General features: G+C 41.8%; 1 pseudogene; it reads left to right on the forward strand.

Annotated features, from left to right (window-relative positions):
• Positions 1-3,730: 3,730 nt before the first annotated feature.
• LOC105495573 (coiled-coil-helix-coiled-coil-helix domain-containing protein 2 pseudogene) lies at positions 3,731-4,175 on the forward strand (annotated as a pseudogene).
• The last annotated feature ends 1,685 nt before the right edge of the window (positions 4,176-5,860 follow it).

The raw sequence follows: 5,860 nt of genomic DNA on the forward strand, positions 1-5,860 counted from the left end.
CAAACAATCCTCCTTCCTTGGCCTCCTAAAGCACTGGGATTACAAGCATAAGCTTACAAGTGTAAGCCACCACACCCAGCCCACATGAGCTTGAGCACAGCAAACGTTTTCTAATTTTGATGAGATTCAATTTATCAATTTTTCCTTCTATGGATAGTTCATTTTGGTATTAATTGTAGGAATGTTTGCTTACTTCTAGATCCTGAAGATTTTCTCTGACAGTTTTTTTCTAAAAGTTTTATAGTTTTATATTTTATGTTAAATTCTGTGACCTATTCTGAGTTGTAGGTTGTGGGTTTTGTTTGTTTGTTTGCCTATTGATGTCCGATTACTCCAACACTGTTTAAAATTTCATCATTGAAAATGCTTTTGCACCATTGCTAAAAATAAGCTGGGCGTATTTGTATGGATCTATTTCTGAGTTATCTATTCTGTTCCATGGTTATATGTTTCCATCCCTCCTCCAACACCACACTATACTGATAACTGTAGCGATTCAGTAGGCCTTAATATCAGGTTAGAGTAATTCCTCCATTACTTTTCTTTTTAAAAAATTGTTTTAGCTATTCTAGAGCCTGTGCCTTTCCACATAATAGTTTGTCTATGTCTACAAAACACTTTGCTTGGATTATTGTAAGAGTTGCATTACATAGATCAATCTGGAGAGAAAGGACACATCTACTAGGTTTCAATCAGTAGATACAGTGTGTTTCTCCATTTATTTAGGTCGTTTTTGATTTATTTCATCAACATTTTGTAATGTTCAGTGTACAGATACTGTACATGTTTTGTTAAGTTAATATCAAGCATTTCATTTTCTTTGGAGTGACTATAAATGGCATTGTGTTTTTAATTTTGCTTCCCACATTGTTAGTATATAGAAATGCAATTGATCTTTGTGTATTGATCTTGTATCCTGCAATCTTGCTGAACTTACTTTTATTTATTTTATTTTATTTATTTATTTTTTTTTTTTGAGATGGAGTCTCGCTCTGTCGCCCAGGCTGCAGTGCAGTGGCCGGATCTCAGCTCACTGCAAGCTCCGCCTCCCGGGTTTACACCATTCTCCTGCCTCAGCCTCCCCAGTAGCTGGGACTACAGGCACCCGCCACCTCGCCCGGCTAGTTTTTTGTATTTTTTTTAGTAGAGACGGGGTTTCACCATGTTAGCCAGGATGGTCTCAATCTCCTGACCTCGTGATCTGCCCGTCTCGGCCTCCCAAAGTGCTGGGATTACAGGCTTGAGCCACCGCGCCCGGCCTTGAACTTACTTTTAATTCTGTAAGGTTTTTTTGTAGACTTCTTGGGATTGCCTCTATAGACAACCATGTTGTCTGCAAATAAGAATAAATAAGAATAGTTTTATTTCTTCCTTTCTAAGTTGCATGCTGCAGCCTCAACCTCCCAAGCTCAAGCAATCCTCCTGCCTCAGCCTTCTGAGTAGCTGGGACTATAGATGCACACCACCCCACCTGACTACTTTTTATATTTTAGTAGAGACAGGGTTTCTCCATGTTGCCCAGACTGGTCTCAAACTCCCGAGCTCAAGTGATCTGCCCATCTCAGCCTCCCAAGTACTGGGATTACAGGCATTAGCCACCACGCCTGGTCTTTCTTTAGCTTATTGATACGGTAGATTACATTGATTAATTTTTGAATATTGAACGAGGTTTCTATATCTGAAATCATTCCTTCTTGGTCATGCTGTATAATTCTTTTTATAACATTGCTGAACTCAATTTGCTAGTATTTTGTTGAGGCTTTCTGTATTTGAGTTAATGAGAAATAATGGTTTATGGCCTTTTGTTTTGCTTTGCTTTTGTAATATCTTCGGTTTTGGCACCAGGGTAATACTGGCCTCATAACACAATTTGGATGTTTCTTCCTCTTTGATTTTCTGGAATACATTGTGTAAAACATATATTCTTTACATGTTTGGTAGAATTCTCCAGTGAAACCAACTGGACCCAAAGATTTCTTTTTTGTGAAGTTTTTACAAATTCAATTTATTTAATGGCTATAGGACTAATCAGGGTGTCTATTTCATCTTGGTTGAGTTTTAGTAACTTGTGTTTTATGAGGAATTGGTTCATTTCTTCTAAGTTGCTGAATTTATCAGTGTAAAGTTGCTTGTAGTATTTCTTTATTATCCTTTTATTGGCTGCATAATCTGTACTAATACCTTCTGTTTCATTCTTGATATTGGCAATTTGTATCTTTCTTGTCAGTCTTGTTAGAAGTCTATGAATTTTGCTAACTTTAAGAAGCTGCCTTTTGTTTCACTGATTTCTCCCATTGTTTCCTGTTTTCAAATTTTATAGACTTCTGCTCTTTACTGTTTCCTTCATTCTACTTGCTTTGGATTTATTTTGCTCTTTTTCTGCTTCCTTGAGGTAGGAACTTAGATTGTTGATTTGAAACCTTTCGTGTTTTCCAGTGTAACGTTAGCATTTAGCACTACAAATTTCCCTCCCAGCCCTGCTCTAGCTATATTTCACATACCTTGATATGTTACAATTTCATTTCGATTCAGTTCTATGTATGTTTTTATTTCCTTTGAGATGACTATGTGAAACTTAAGCTGAGATTCTGATGATGAGTTAGCCCAGAGAAGTGGGGAGTAAAAGAAGAGGGCCTTAGGTTTGTGGACTGAAACTATATTACCTGGCCAAGTGCAGTGGCTCATGCCTGTAATTCCAGAACTTTGGGAGGTTGAGGCAGGTAGATCACTTGAGGCTGGGAGTTCAAAACAGCCTGGCCAACATGATGAAACCCCATCTCTATTAAAAACACAAAAATTATCCAGACATGGTGGTGCACACCTGTAGTCTCAGCTACGTGGAAGGCTGAGGCAGGAGAATTGCTTGAAGCCAGGAATTGGGGGTTGCAGTGAGCCGAGATTGTGCCACTGCACTCCAACCTGGGTGACAGAGCAAGACTCTGTCTCAAAAATAAAAATAAAAATAAATCAAAGACAAAACATGAAGTAACATCCCTGAATTAGGGGAAGAAAAGTCTGCATGTTAAAAGGGGATATCAGGAAATTTGATATAAAAAGTTCTATGTCCTACCGAAGTCACTGTACTTCAATCATAAAGACTTCTTCAGGTCCCAGGTAGAAAAATGGCCCTCAGACTTCTCCCCAGCAGCATCCAAAGCCAGAAGACAACACCAAAATGTCCTCCATGTGCAGAAGGAAAGAATGTGTGCACATATGTGCATATGTTTCTGATATAATGCTCATTTAAAGCTAATGGTGGAATGTTTCTGATATAATGCTCATTTAAAGCTAATGGTGGCCGGGCGCAGTGGCTCGTGCCTGTAATCTCAGCACTTTGGGAGCCAAGGCGGGCAGATCATCTGAGGTCAGGAGTTCAAGACCAGCCTGACCAACATGGCGAAACCCCATCTCTACTAAAAATTCAAAAAAATTAGCTGGGCGTAGTGGTGCACACCTGTAATCCCAGCTACTTGGGAGGCTGAGGCAGAATATCACTTGAATCTGGGAGGCAGAGGTTGCAGTGATCTGAGATCGAGCCACTGCACTCCAGCCTGGGCAATAAAAATAAAAACAGAGCTAATGGTGGTTTTTTTCTAGGTGGTGGGATTTGGGAAGGATTATATATTTTCTAAATTTTATCACTGCAGTTTTCTGCATTGTTCGAGTTCTTTAAAATGAACAAAACGGCTTGTTTTCACACATCCAAATGCTGAGCCGCCACGCACCTAGGATGCCCCATGGAAGCCGAAGCCGCACCTCCCACATGGCCCCTCTGGCCAGCCAGGCACCTCAGATGAGAGCTGCACCCAGGCCAGCACCAGCAGCTTAGCTGCCAATAGTGGCACCCACCTCTGCAGTTGGCTCTCCTGCTGCTGTGCCACAGCAGGCAGGTCTGAGGGCCCAGATGGCAACCACTGCAGCTGACTTGGCTGTGGGCTCTGCTGTGGGACACACACTGGGCCATGCCATCACCAGGGGCTTCAGTGGAGGAAGTAATGCTGAGCCTGTAAGGCCTGACATCACTTACCGGTAGCCTCAGGGAACCCAGTCGGCACAGCGGCCTTGCTCTGTGAGACCAGTTTTTGGAGGATGCTCAGAACCAGGGTGACAGAAAGCTCTGTGAGGGTTCCAGTGAGGTGCTGAAACACTGCAGACTTGCAAACAGATTGGCCTGATCAAGAAGGTCAAATTGGAGTAATGAAAAATCAGCTCTCACAACCAAGTTAATTTAGCATAAAAATATAATTGGTAGTGAAGGTATAAAATGTAACCATCAGTTAAACCTCTCCTTGTCATTCATAGCTTCCTCGCTTTAGAATTGAAATGGAAGAGGGTGTTCTTACTGGGTAGAATTTCATTAAGGTCATGTAGAATTTGGGGCCAGGCAAATGTTTGTGTAGCCTCCTTAAACTAGCTGTTATGATTTTATTCTTTGTGAGTTAATTAGAATAAAGTCATTTTCTTCCAAAAATAAAAATGAAAATGAAATGAACTAAATGAAAAATGTAATATCATTGTCATCAAACCAACAGTGATTTTTCTTTAAAAAAAAAAAAAAAAGATTTAAAGTAAATATGCAAAAATGTTAGCGGCTGGCTGGGTGAGGTGGCTCATGCCTGTAATCCCAGCACTTTGGGAGGCCGAAGAGGGTGGATCACCTGAGGTCAGGAGTTCAAGACCAGCCTGGCCCAAAACAGCAAAAGCCTGTCTCTACTAAAAATACAAAAAATTAGCCAGGAGTGGTGGTGGGTGCCTGTAATCCCAGCTTCTTGAGAAGTTGAGACAGGAGAATTGCTTAATCCCGGGAGGCGGAGGTTGCAGTGAGCAGAGATCATGCCATTGCACACCAACCTGGGTGACAGAGCGAGACAACCGTCTCAGAAAAAAAAAAAAAAAAAAGAAAGAAAGTTAGCAGTGATTGGTTCTCAGTGATAGGAATGTGGATGATTGTTGTTTTCTTTTTTCTTTTTTTTTTTTTTTTGAGATGGAGTCTCGCTCTGTCACCAGACTAGAGTGCAGTGGTGGGATCTCGGCTCACTGCAACCTCTGCCTCCTGAGTTCAAGTGATTTTCCTGTCTCAGCCTCCCAAGCAGCTAGGATTACAGGCATGTGCCACCAAGCCCTGCTAATTTTTGTATTTTTAGTAAAGACAGGGTTTCACCATGTTGGCCAGGCTGGTCCCAAACTCCTGACCTCGCTATCCTCCTGCCTCACCCTCCCAAAGTGCTGGGATTTACAGGCGTGAGCCACCATGCCTAGCCAAAAAAAATTTTTTTCATCACAAGAAAGAAAACACTTGAAGTTGGGCTACAGAGGAAAGACTTCAGGGAAGACAGAAGATGAAGCTGAATACGGCCGTGAAAAATGAATAGGATTCATAAAAGCACAAAGAATGAGAAAGGTCGCAAAAGCTCAAGTAGACTAGTTTTGCTGAAGAAACTACGGTTTAGTGAATAATTAGAAGGAAGCCTCAACACAGAATGAGGTCAACTCAAGGAGGACCATTAATGCCAGGATGAGAAGTCTGAGATTTATTTTATGGGCCATGAGAGCCACTTGAAAAGATTTAATGCAGGTCTTTCACATGATTAATGCGGTATTTTAGGAAGACCACACTGGCATAGTATGAGCCCAGATGTGGGCAGGCTGTCACTAAACCCCTCAGTCTCCCTCTAAGATGCCTTTTCTTTTTTTTTTTTTTTTTTTTTTTTTTTTGAGACGGAGTCTCGCTCTGTCGCCCAGGCTGGAGTGCAGTGGCCAGATCTCAGCTCACTGCAAGCTCCGCCTCCCAGGTTCACACCATTCTCCTGCCTCAGCCTCCCGAGTAGCTGGGACTACAGGCGCCCGCCACCTCGCCCGG

The sequence above is a fragment of the Macaca nemestrina genome, chromosome 20 (assembly GCF_043159975.1).
Source record: "Macaca nemestrina isolate mMacNem1 chromosome 20, mMacNem.hap1, whole genome shotgun sequence".
Taxonomy (NCBI): domain Eukaryota; kingdom Metazoa; phylum Chordata; class Mammalia; order Primates; family Cercopithecidae; genus Macaca; species Macaca nemestrina.